The sequence below is a fragment of the Macaca nemestrina genome, chromosome 14 (assembly GCF_043159975.1).
Source record: "Macaca nemestrina isolate mMacNem1 chromosome 14, mMacNem.hap1, whole genome shotgun sequence".
Taxonomy (NCBI): Eukaryota; Metazoa; Chordata; class Mammalia; order Primates; family Cercopithecidae; genus Macaca; species Macaca nemestrina.
In genome coordinates, this window is record NC_092138.1 from 45403939 (window position 1) to 45415404 (window position 11466).

General features: G+C 41.7%; 1 non-coding gene across 1 annotated transcript; it reads left to right on the forward strand.

The window, feature by feature from the left end:
- The first annotated feature begins 7745 nt into the window (after positions 1-7745).
- LOC112427926 (U6 spliceosomal RNA) lies at positions 7746-7848 on the forward strand. Its single transcript, XR_003019710.2, has one exon. It is a non-coding gene; the product is annotated as a U6 spliceosomal RNA (small nuclear RNA).
- The last annotated feature ends 3618 nt before the right edge of the window (positions 7849-11466 follow it).

An 11466-nucleotide genomic window follows, 5' to 3' on the forward strand; every position in this document is an offset into this window, starting at 1 on the left:
GAAGTCTCCCTCTGTCACCCAGGCTGGAGCGCAGTGGCACAATCTCAGCTCACTGCAACCTCTGCCTCCCTGGCTCAAGTGATCCTCCCATGTCAGCCTCTGGAGGAGCTGGGACCACAGGCATATGCCACTACACCAGGTTAATTTGTTTTGAATTTTGGTAGAGATGAGATTTTGCCACATTGCCCAGGCTGGTCTCAAACCCCCGAGCTCAAGCAATCCACTTGCCTCGGCCTCCCAAAGAGCTGGGACTACAGGCTGAGTCACTGTGCCCAGCCTAGAAATAATTTAAAGTTATGCTCAGTGTTCAATGTTTTGTTTTCTTTTTAGTATAAAATGATTTGGTGCTTGAACTCAGGAGGCAGAGGTTGCAGTGAGCCGAGATCATGCCACTGCACTCCAGAGTGCCTGGGCAACAGAGTGAGACTTAGTCTCCAAAAAAAAAAAATTAATAAAATAAAATAAAATAATGTGGGTAATCACAGTATATTTGTTAATTAATTTATTTTAATATTAGTTTAATGTTTTAAAGTTGGCTAAAAATCTGGAAATTAAAATTAGTTCAGACCATTGAGTCCTTATCATTTGTATCATAAGAATCCATGAGCCTGTGCTAGGTAACTCATACCTACAATTCAAGCACTTTGGGAAGCTGAGAATGGCTTGAGCTCAGGAGTTTGAGACCAGCCTGGGCAACAAATTGAGACCCCCCATCTCCACAAAAATAAAAAGTGAAATAAATAGAAAATTAAAATATTTTAAAAATTCATTTAATGTTTCTTAATTCAAGAATTGTATTTCTTGATAAATCTCTTATTTCATTCAACTAAATATAATTTCATGTTTGTAATCTTAAACCATCTGTAAAAATAATAACTTACTGGGCTGATAGGATTAATGTAGAAATTTTACAAGTTTAAATAAGAAACAAAACCCAAGTCTTGTATTAAATAAAATATTGGGTCAACATTTTTATTTTCTGAAAAAGTCAGGGAGAAGGCATAAAGTTGGTTTTAAGCTAAAATTATATCACTATAAAATGTTCAAAGAATCATCTATTTATCAGTAATATTACATAGACTTCTAAAGTTATTTTAAAAACCCTCAGTATTTACATATAAAACATTTTCAAAAAAGACTCTTGAACTCATCATGCCAGGAGCTCTAAGAATCTAACTTTTTTTCTGTCTAGGTATCAAGGCCATTACCTAAACCTACCTCAGTAGTTCTTTGTAATAAGGAAATTAGGAAAGGGCCTTTAATAAGGTGATTTTTCGGGTAAATTTTGCTGGTAAGAAACTTGTTGGGATAGTTGGATTGTTGGGCACAGTGAAGAGGAAGATATCAAGGCAAGTTTTAATGAGAAAGCTGTTAGTTTTGATAAATAAGTTATTTAGCTGGTTCACAATCTTGTCTTCGAGAAATAGGTATTTTCCAGAGCAAATAAGCTAGTTATTTTTGCTTGGCGTCAATATTATTTAACACAGGGAATGAAAGCATGTTTGTCCCCATGGTTGTAGGATTATGTTGGTTTCAGTTATCACTTGTGTCCCCTCACTAAAATGCAAGCAATGTGAGAGCAGATATTTTTGTGTGTATTTTTCACTTTTCTTTTTTTTTTTTTTTTTTTTTTTTGAGACGGAGTCTGGCTCTGTCGCCCAGGCTGGAGTGCAGTGGCCAGATCTCTGCTCACTGCAAGCTCCGCCTCCCGGGTTCGCGCAATTCTCCTGCCTCAGCCTCCCGAGCAGCTGGGACTACAGGCGCCCGCCACCTCGCCCGGCTTATTTTTTTTTTGTATTTTTAGTAGAGACGGGGTTTCACCGTGTTAGCCAGGATGGTCTCGATCTCCTGACCTCGTGATCCGCCCGTCTCGGCCTCCCAAAGTGCTGGGATTACAGGCTTGAGCCACCGCGCCCGGCCGTATTTTTCACTTTTCTACGCCCAGCACCTAAAACATCTAGCAAATAGTAGGTGTTGGGTAAATATTTGCTGAATGAATCCGAATTAATGGATGCATTAGACTAGCCAAGAACATTTTTAAAAAGTAGAGACAGACAATTTAGCAGTTAAAAAAGGTACTACAGTTGGGTGCAGTGTTTCATGCTTGAAATGTCAGCACTTTGGGAAGCCGAGGCGGGCAGATTGCTTGAGCCCAGAAGTTTGAGACCAGCCTCAGCAATATGGTGAAACTCTGTCTCTACTTGAAAAATGCAAAAATTAGCTGGGCTTGGGGGCCTGTGCCTGAAGTCCCAGATACTCAGGAGGCTGAGGTGGGAGGATAGCTTAGGCCAGGAAGGTTGAGGCTGTAGTAAGCTGAGATTGTGTTGCTGCACTACAGCCTGAATGACAGAGGAAGACCCTGTCTCAAAAAAAAAAAAAAAAAAAAAAAGTACTACAAAGGTACTGTAGTTAAAACAGTGCGGTATTGGAACATAGATAGATCCATTGAACAGAATAGAAAATCCAGAAACACACACACATATATCTATTAAACTTTCATTCCACTTTAAAGGAAAGGTCAACCTTCTCAAATATATGTGTTTTTTTGGTTGGGGGTCTTTGTTTTGAGAGAGGGTCTGGCTTCATCACCCAGACTGGAATGCAGTGGCATGATCATTGCTCACCGCAACCTCCGCCTCCAGGGCTAAAGCAATCCTCCTGCCTCAGCCTCCCAAGTAGCTGGGACTACAGGCATGCACCACCACACCCAGCTAATATTTGTATTTTTAGTAGAGATGGGGTTTTGCCATGTTGGCCATTCTGGTCTTGAACTCTTGAACTCAAGGAATCTGCCCTCCTTGGCCTCTCAGAGTGCTAGGATTTCATGTGTGAGCCATCGTGCCCAGACCAAGTATATATTTTAAAAGGAGAGGAATTTTTCTCATAGTTGCTTCCAATTTGACCACTGCTTCTCTGTCAGTGATCCCTCAATCCTTCTGCATTTCTTTGGTTGCGCTGGTTACAATCTAAAACTCATTAACTGTGATTTCCTCTTACATCAATGCTGACAACTCCTAAAAGCTTCTATAGACTAAAAGAAGGTAACATGAGGCAGGCTTAGCTTGCTTCATAAATTGGTCTTCACTGCCATCTACAGCTCCAATTAGAAAGCTGTTAGTTGCTCTAAGAGGAGTTAGTAACATGTGAAACTGGAGACCAGATGTGACTTTTCGCAAGATTGGAAGCAAAGATTCCCAAGAAGTTATACACTGCCCAGGGCTCCACTATAGACTCACTTGGTTCTTAACTTTTCTCTTCAGTCCTTAGGTCTACCCTCGTCTCGGTAATAGTGCTTCCTTTTTTGGACAGGAAATCCCACCTTCTAACCACCAGGGATGGTCTCACTGTAGGAGATATTCTCCTCTCCAGGAGTATGGTTCTTTAAATTTGAGTCATTTCTTCAAGAACAATGGCTCAGAGCAGCAACAAGGAAGTCTAAGGTAAACTTTAGGAGATGAAGTCCTGTCTGGCAGTCTCATGTGGGCCATTAGCAAATTTGGACATCTTTCAGATCTTCCCACCAGAGATAACTACACATATCTTTTTAATTTTGTTTGGAAGTCTATTGGGTAGGTAACTATTGGATTAGAAATATATACACATAAATCACTTGAGGATAAATACTGGAGAATGCTAGTCTAAACTTATAAGTAGGAAGAGAAACACTTTCCTATTGCCCGTAATTTGCAAGAACACCACTACTTATATTGGAGTCATTACATTGTTATACATACTGATTTTAGTGTCTTTCTTCCACCATTACCCGCACTCCTACTCCTTAATTTTTGCTTTTAAATTATACTCTGTTTAGACCCGTGAGGAGTAATAATAAATAGGCTCAATTATTAACAATAGGCTTATGTAGAGGATGTTACCTTACATAGTGAATCTCGGCTAGAGCATTTCAATTAGTCATTGTAAGGTTATAAGCCAACGTCTTAGGCTTGGTACCATTCTCTCTAATTTATGATGGCAGTGGTGGTGTAGTAGTGATTTTGTGCTTCCAGTTACATAAAAGTGTCATTTCTAGATGTTACTAAGTTTCATTAATAATCAGATAAATGTAAATTAAAAGGACAATAGAATAACGATATATCACTTTTTGCCTATCAGACTGGAAACATTTTGATACTGAGAAAATATCTAGTACAGAAGGAAGTGGACACTTTCACCCAATGTTGTTATTTGTTTAAGTTGATACAATCTTCCTGGAAGGTAACCTGGTAGTATGTTTACATAATTAAAATATATTGTCAAATAGTGACTTCTCAAAAGCTCATTATAAAACTGTCGATTAAGCCAAGTTAAGTGTATTAGATTTACTGCATTAAGAAAGTATACCGCCTTGACTGAGGCTTAACCATGTCTCAAAATAGAAAATTAGAGCCAATTATTTGTAGAGTTTTAGAGCTTCAGCTGAATACTTTCAGGGAATGTCAGGAATATGATTAGGATTGGGCACAGTTTATGATACAGTAGCTTGATATTGGTGGGCACAGGAAGGGAATTGTTTTAAAGTGTTTCTTTTCTTCTTCTTCTTCTTTTTTTTTTTTTTTTTTTTTTGGTACAGGGTCACTCTGTCACCCACAGTGAAGTTCAGTGGCTCTGTCACGGCTCACTGCAGCCTCAACCTGGTTCAAGCCATCTTCCCAACTCACCCTCCTGAATAGTTGGGACTACAGGCATGTGCTACCATGCCTGGTTAATTTTTGTATTTTTTGTAGAGATGGGATCTCATTATCTTGCCCAGGCTAGTCTTGAACCTCTAGGCTCAAGTGATCCCCCCTACGCAGCTTCCCAAAGTGTTAGAATTACAGGCATGAGCCACCATGCCCAGCTCTTTACTGTATTTTTATTTCTATTTTTAACTATCATTTTAAAAAGACAAATATGGCTGGGCATGGTGGCTCGCGCCTGTAATCTCAGCACTTTGGGAGGCCAAGGCAGGCAGATCACAAGGTCAGGAGATCGAGACCATCCTGGCCAACATGGTGAAACCCCATCTCTACTAAAAATACAAAAAAAACCCAAAATTAGCTGGATATGGTGGCATGTGTCTGTAGTCCCAGCTACTCAGGAGGCTGAGGCAGAAGAATCACTTGAACCTGGGAGGCGGAAGTTGCAGTGAGCCGAGATTGCCCCACTGCACTCCAGCCTGGTGACAGAGTGCGACCCTATCTAAAAAAAAAAAGACAAATATGTGGAAATATACATAGACAGATAGTGTTTTATTTTTTAAATAAAAGGAATAAGTTAATAAACATCTAAATGACTGGATAAATTATGGGCATTTATAAAATAGGTTATCATGCAGCCATAAAAGGGTACTTTTTTTCATATCGACATAGAAATGTCTATGCTTATTAAGTAAAGAAAAAGTATAGAATTACAATGCATATGTTAGCATTTGTTTGGCTTCAAGCAGTGGTGTGCCAGAGCTGGTTCATATTTGCTTGAGAGAGCACAGGGCTCTTGAGAGCCAAATGTGTACATTTCTTCACAGGTGCAGTCAAGCTTCATGTTGGTTGTTTAAAATTGGCCATAGTGAGAGTATTTAAAGTATTTACATCAAGGAAGTCAGCAAAGACTACAAGTCAGGGGAACTTTTTCCCTCCCCCGCAGCTGGTTTACTAGCATGCCACTGGCTTCAAGTAACAGAAAACACGACTAGCACAGGCTTAAACTCTAAAGCCATTTATTGCTTACTGCAAGGAGACCGGGTTGGTAGGCAGTTCAGGAAAGGGTCAGCAACTAATTACGTCATCGAGGACCAAGGCTCTTTTTATTCTTATCTCAGTAAATGTGCGCTTATATTTCATTGTTCAGATCTGTTCACATAGCCAACCCTAGCTACAAGGGAGCCTGGGGGCCGGTAGCTGGCAGCTGGAAACAGGATAGCCATGAGTCGAACGTGCATCTTCTGGAGTCGTACCTATAACTGCTACAAACAAATCAGGGTTTATCAGCAAGGGTGGGGTAGGGAATGGATAAGCAACTACCAGTGTCTGCTACTAATGTGTATGTGTGTACACGTGAATAAATATAACAATAAATAAATAAATGTTCATTACTTTAAAAATATAGCTGGTGTGGGGGTTCACACCTGTAGTACCAGCCACTTGGTAGGCTGAGGCGGGAGAATCACTTGAGGCCAGGAGTTCGAGGCCAGCTTGGGTAACATAGTGAGACCCCTTATGTGTAAAAAACAGAAGTAGGTTTTTGTTTTCGTTTTGAGACAGAGTCTTGCTCTTGTGACCCAGGCTGGAGTATAGTGGTGTGATCTTGGCTTACTGCAACTTCTGCCTCCCAGGTTCAAGCCATTGTTGTGCCTCAGCCTCCCGAGAAGCTGGGATTACAGGCGTGCGCTACCACACCCAGCTAATTTTTGCATTTTTAGTAGAGACAGGGTTTCTTCATGTTGGCCAGGCTGGTCTGGAACTCCTGGCCTCAAGTGATCCACACACCTCGGCCTCCCAAAGTGCTGGATTACAAGCATGAGCCCCCATGCCTGGCCAAAAATTAGGTATTTATTTATACATCAAAATATCTATAAAGAAATATAACACATTCTTAAATGTGTTTAGATCTGGAGTAGAAAGTTTGGACTTTGAGGATACTTTATATATTTTTATGTATATGTATTTTTACTTATTTTTTAAGAGACTTTAGGAGCAGTTTTAGGTTCACAGCAGAATTAAACAGAAAGCACTGAGATTTCCCATATACACCCTTCCCCCACACATGCTCAACTTCCCCCATTTTCAGCATCTTCCACCAGAGTGTTACATTTGTTGCAATCCATGAAACATTATTATCATAATCACCCAAAGTCTGTAGTTTACATTAGGGTTCACCCTTGGTGTTATATATTCATGGGTTTAGACGAATTTATAATCTGCCATTATAGCAGCATACAGAGCAGCTTCACTGGCATAAAAATTGTTTGTGCTCTGCCTATTCATCCCTTCACCTACCAACTCTTGGCAACTACTGATCTTCTTACTTTCTTCCTAGTTTGATTTTCCAGAATGTCATACACAGGTATACCTTGGAGAATTTGCAGGTTGAGCTCCAGACCACTATAGTAAAGCAAACATTGCAATACAGTGAGTCACACTAATATTTTGGCTTCCCAATGCCTATAAAAGTTATGTTCACACTACTCTGTAGTCTATTAAGTATGCAAAAGGGATCTGGCTGTGGCTCATGCCTGTAATCCCGACACTTTGGGAGGCTGAGGCAGGAGGATCGCTTGAGCCCAGGAGTTTGAGATAAGCCTGGGTAACATGGTAAAACCCCATCTTTACAAAAAATACAAAAATATACCTGGATGTAGTGGCACAAGCCTGCAGTACCAGCTACCAAGGAGGCTGAGGTGGGAGGATTGCTGAAGCTCAAGAGGTCGAAGCTGCAGTGAGCTGTGAGCATGCCATTGCACTTCAGACTGGGTGACAAAGCGAGACTCTGTCTCTACAAAAAATGCAAAAATTAACCGGGTGCGGTGGTGCACACCTGTAGTACCAGCTACTTGGGAGGCTGAAGTGGGAGGATTGCTTGAGCCTGGGAGGACAAGGCTGCGGTGAGCAGTGATCATGCCACTGCATTCCAGCCTGGGCAGTGATGTGAGACCCTATCTCAAAAATAAAATAAAATAAATAAATAAATAATAAATTCTTGTCATTTCAACAATGTTCACAGCATCTTCACCAGGAGCAGGTTCCATCTCAAGAAACCACTTTCTGTACTTGTTTCAGCAGCATATATACTCAAATTAGAACAATATAGAGAAGATTAGCATGGCCCCTGAGCAAGGATGACATGAAAATTTGTGAAGTGTTCCACATTTTTTGACAAATGGGATCTAATTAAACTAAAGAGCTTCTGCACAGTGAAAGAAACTATCATCAGGGCAAACAGGCAACCTACAGAATGGGAGAAACTTTTCCCAATCTACCCAAGTGACAAAAGTCTAATATCCAGAATCTACAAGGAACTTAGATTTACAAGAAAAAAACCAAATAACCCCACAAAAAGTGGGCAAAGAACAGGAACAGACATTTCTCGGAAGAAGATATTTATGCAGCCAACAAACATGAAAAAAGCTCAACAGCACTAATCACTAGAGAAATACAAATCAAAACCACAATGAGATACCGTCTCATGCCAGTCAGAATGGCGATTAAAAAGTCAAGACACAACAGATGCTGGTGAAGCTGCGGAGAAATAGGAATGTTTTTACACTCTTGGTGGGAATGTAAATTAGTTCAACCACCGTGGAAGACAGTGTGGCGATTCCTCAGGGATCTAGAACCAGAAATACCATTTGGCCCAGCAATCCCATTACTGGGTATATACCCAAAGGAATATTAATCATTCCGTTATAAAGATACAGGCACAGGTACGTTTATTGCAGCACTACTCACAATAGCAAAGACAGGGAATCAACCCTAATACCCATCAATGATGGACTGAATAAAGAAAATGTGGCACATATACACCATAGAATACTACACAGCCATAAAAAGGAATGAGATCATGTCCTTTGCAGGAACATGGATGAAGCTGGAAGCCATCATCCTCAGCAAACTATCACAAGGACCAAAAAGCAAACACCATATGTTCCCACTTATAAGTGGGAGCTGAACGACAATAACACATGGACACAGGGAGGGGAAAAACACACACTGGGACCTGTCGGGGAGCAGGGGTCAGGGGTCAGAGAGAGCATCAGGACAAATAGCTAATGTATGTGGGGCTTAATACCTAGGTGACGAGTTGATAGATGCAGCAAACCACCATGGCACATGTTTACCTATGTAACAAAGCTGCACGTTCTGTACATATATCCCGAAACCTAACGTAAAATAAAATTAAAAAAAAAAGAAAAAAAAAGGAAGCCACCTTCTTTGCTTATTCATAAGAAGCAGCTCCTCATTTGTTTAAGTTTTATGATGAGACTGCAACAATTCAGTCACATTTTCAGGCATCACTTCTAATTCTAGTCCTCTTGCTATTTCTACCACCTCTGCAGTGATTTCCTCAACTGAAGAATTAAACCTCTGAAAGTCATCTATGATGGTTGGAATCAACTTTTTTCAAACTCCTGTTAATGTTGTTGACATTTTAGCTGGGTGCAGTGACTCATGCCTGTAATCTCAGCATTTTGGTACACTGAAGTGAGAGGATCATTTGAGCCCAGGAGTTTGAGACCAGCCTGGGCAATACATGAGCATTTGTCTCTAAAAAAACTTAAAAAACAATTAGCCAGGTGTGGTAGTGTGGTTTGTTCCTGTAATCGTAGCAACTGAGGAGGCTGAGGAAGGAGGATTGCTTGAGTGCAGGAGTTTTAGGCTGCAGTGAGCCATGATCACGCCAGCACTGCACTCCAGCCTGGGCCACAAAGCAAGATTTTCTCTCTCTCTCTCTCTCACCTTTTTTTTTTTTTTGAGATGGGGTCTCCCTCTGTTGCCCAGGCTGGAGTGCAATGTCATAATCTTGGCTCACTGCAACCTCCACTTCCCAGGATCAAGCCATTCTCTTGCCTCAGCCTCCCAAGTAGCTGGGACTACAGGCATGCACCACAACTGCGGGCTAATTTTTCTATTTTTAGTAGAGACAGGGTTTTACCATGTTGGCCAGGCTGGTCTTAAACTCCTGACCTCAAGTGATCCACCTGCCCCTGCCTCAAGACCCTATCTCTTAAAAAAAAAAAAAAAAAAAAAAAAAAAAAAGCTGACACTTTTTACCTTCTCCCATGAATCACAAATGTTCTCACTGGCATCTAGATTGGTAAAATTTTCCAGAAAGTTTTCAATTTACTTTGCCCTGATCCATCAGAAGAATCACTATCTACGGCAGCATAGTCTTATGAAATTTCTTTCTTTTCTTTTTCTTAATTGATTAATTTATTTTTATTTTTGAGATGGAGTCTCCCTCTGTTGCCCAGGCTGGAGTGCAGTGGTGCCATCTTGGCTCACTGCAAGCTCTGCCTCCTGGGTTCATGCCATTCTCTTGCCTCAGCCTCCTGAGTAGTACAGGCGCCCACCACCATGTCCGGCTAATTTTCTGTATTTTTAGTAGAGATGGGGTTTCCCTGTGTTAGCCAGGATGGTCTCGATCTCCAGACCTCATGATCTGCCTGCCTCGGCCTCCCAAAGTGCTGGGATTACAGGCGTGAGCCACTGCGCCCGGCCTCTCTCTTGCTCTCTTTTTTTTTTTTTAGATGGAGTCTCATTCTGTTTACCAGGCTGGAGTGCAGTAGCACGATCTTGGCTCAGTGACAACTCCGCCTCCCAGGTTCAAGTGATTCTCCTGCCTCAGCATCCTGAGTAGCTGGCATTATAGGCATGCGCCACCATGCCCAGCTACTTTTTGTATTTTTGGTAGAGATGGGGTTTCACCATGTTGGCCAGGATGGTCTCAAACTCCTGACCTCAAGTGATCCACCCACCTTGGCCTCCCAAAGTGTTGAGATTACAAGCATGAGCCACCGCTCCTGGCTGAAATATATTTCTTAAATAATAAGACTTGAAAGTGAAAATTCGGGCCGGGCGCGGTGGCTCACGCCTGTAATCCCAGCTCTCAGGGAGGCAGAGGCGGGAGGATAGCTTGAGCCCAGGAGTTCGAGACCTGCCTGGGTAATATAGCGAGACCCCGTTCTCCACAAAAAGGAAAAAAAAAAAAGACAAAAAAAAAAAAAAAAAAAAAGAAAGTGAAAATTCGGCTGGGCACAGTGGCTCACGCCTGTAATTCTCCTTCGGGAGGCTGAGGCAGGTGGATCACCTGAGGTCAGGAGTTCGAGACCAGCCTGGCCAATATAGCAGAACCCCGTCTCTACAAAAAATACAAAAACTAGTCAGGCATGGTGGCGTGGGCCCATAATCCCAGCTACTCAGGAGGCTGAGGCAGGAGAGTCATTTGAACCCGAGGATGGAGGTTGCAGTGAGCTGAGATCACGCCATTCCACTCCAGCCTGGGCAGAAGAGCGAGACTCCGTCTCCAAAAAAAAAAAAAAAAAGAAAGTCAAAAATCTTCATTGATCCATAGGCTACAGAATGGACGTTGTGTTAGCAGGCATAAAAGCAGTATCAATCTCCTGGTACATAGCTGTCAGAGCTCTTGATTGACCAAGTGAACTGTCAATGAACAATAATATTTTGAAAGTAATCTTTTTTTCTGAGCAGTAGGTCTCTACAGTAGGCTTAAAATACTCTGTAAACACGCCATAAGAGATGTACTGTCATCCAGGCTTTGTTGTTTCATTAATACAGCAGAATAGATTAGCGTACTTTTTCTGTCTTTTTTTTTTTTTTGAGATGGAGTTTCACTCCTGTTGCCCAGCTGGAGTGCAATGGTGCAGTCTTTGCTCACTGCCACCTCCGTCTCCCAGGTTCACGTGATTCTCATGCCTCAGCGTCCCGAGTATCTGAGATTACAGGCATGCACCACCACGCCCGGCTAAATTTG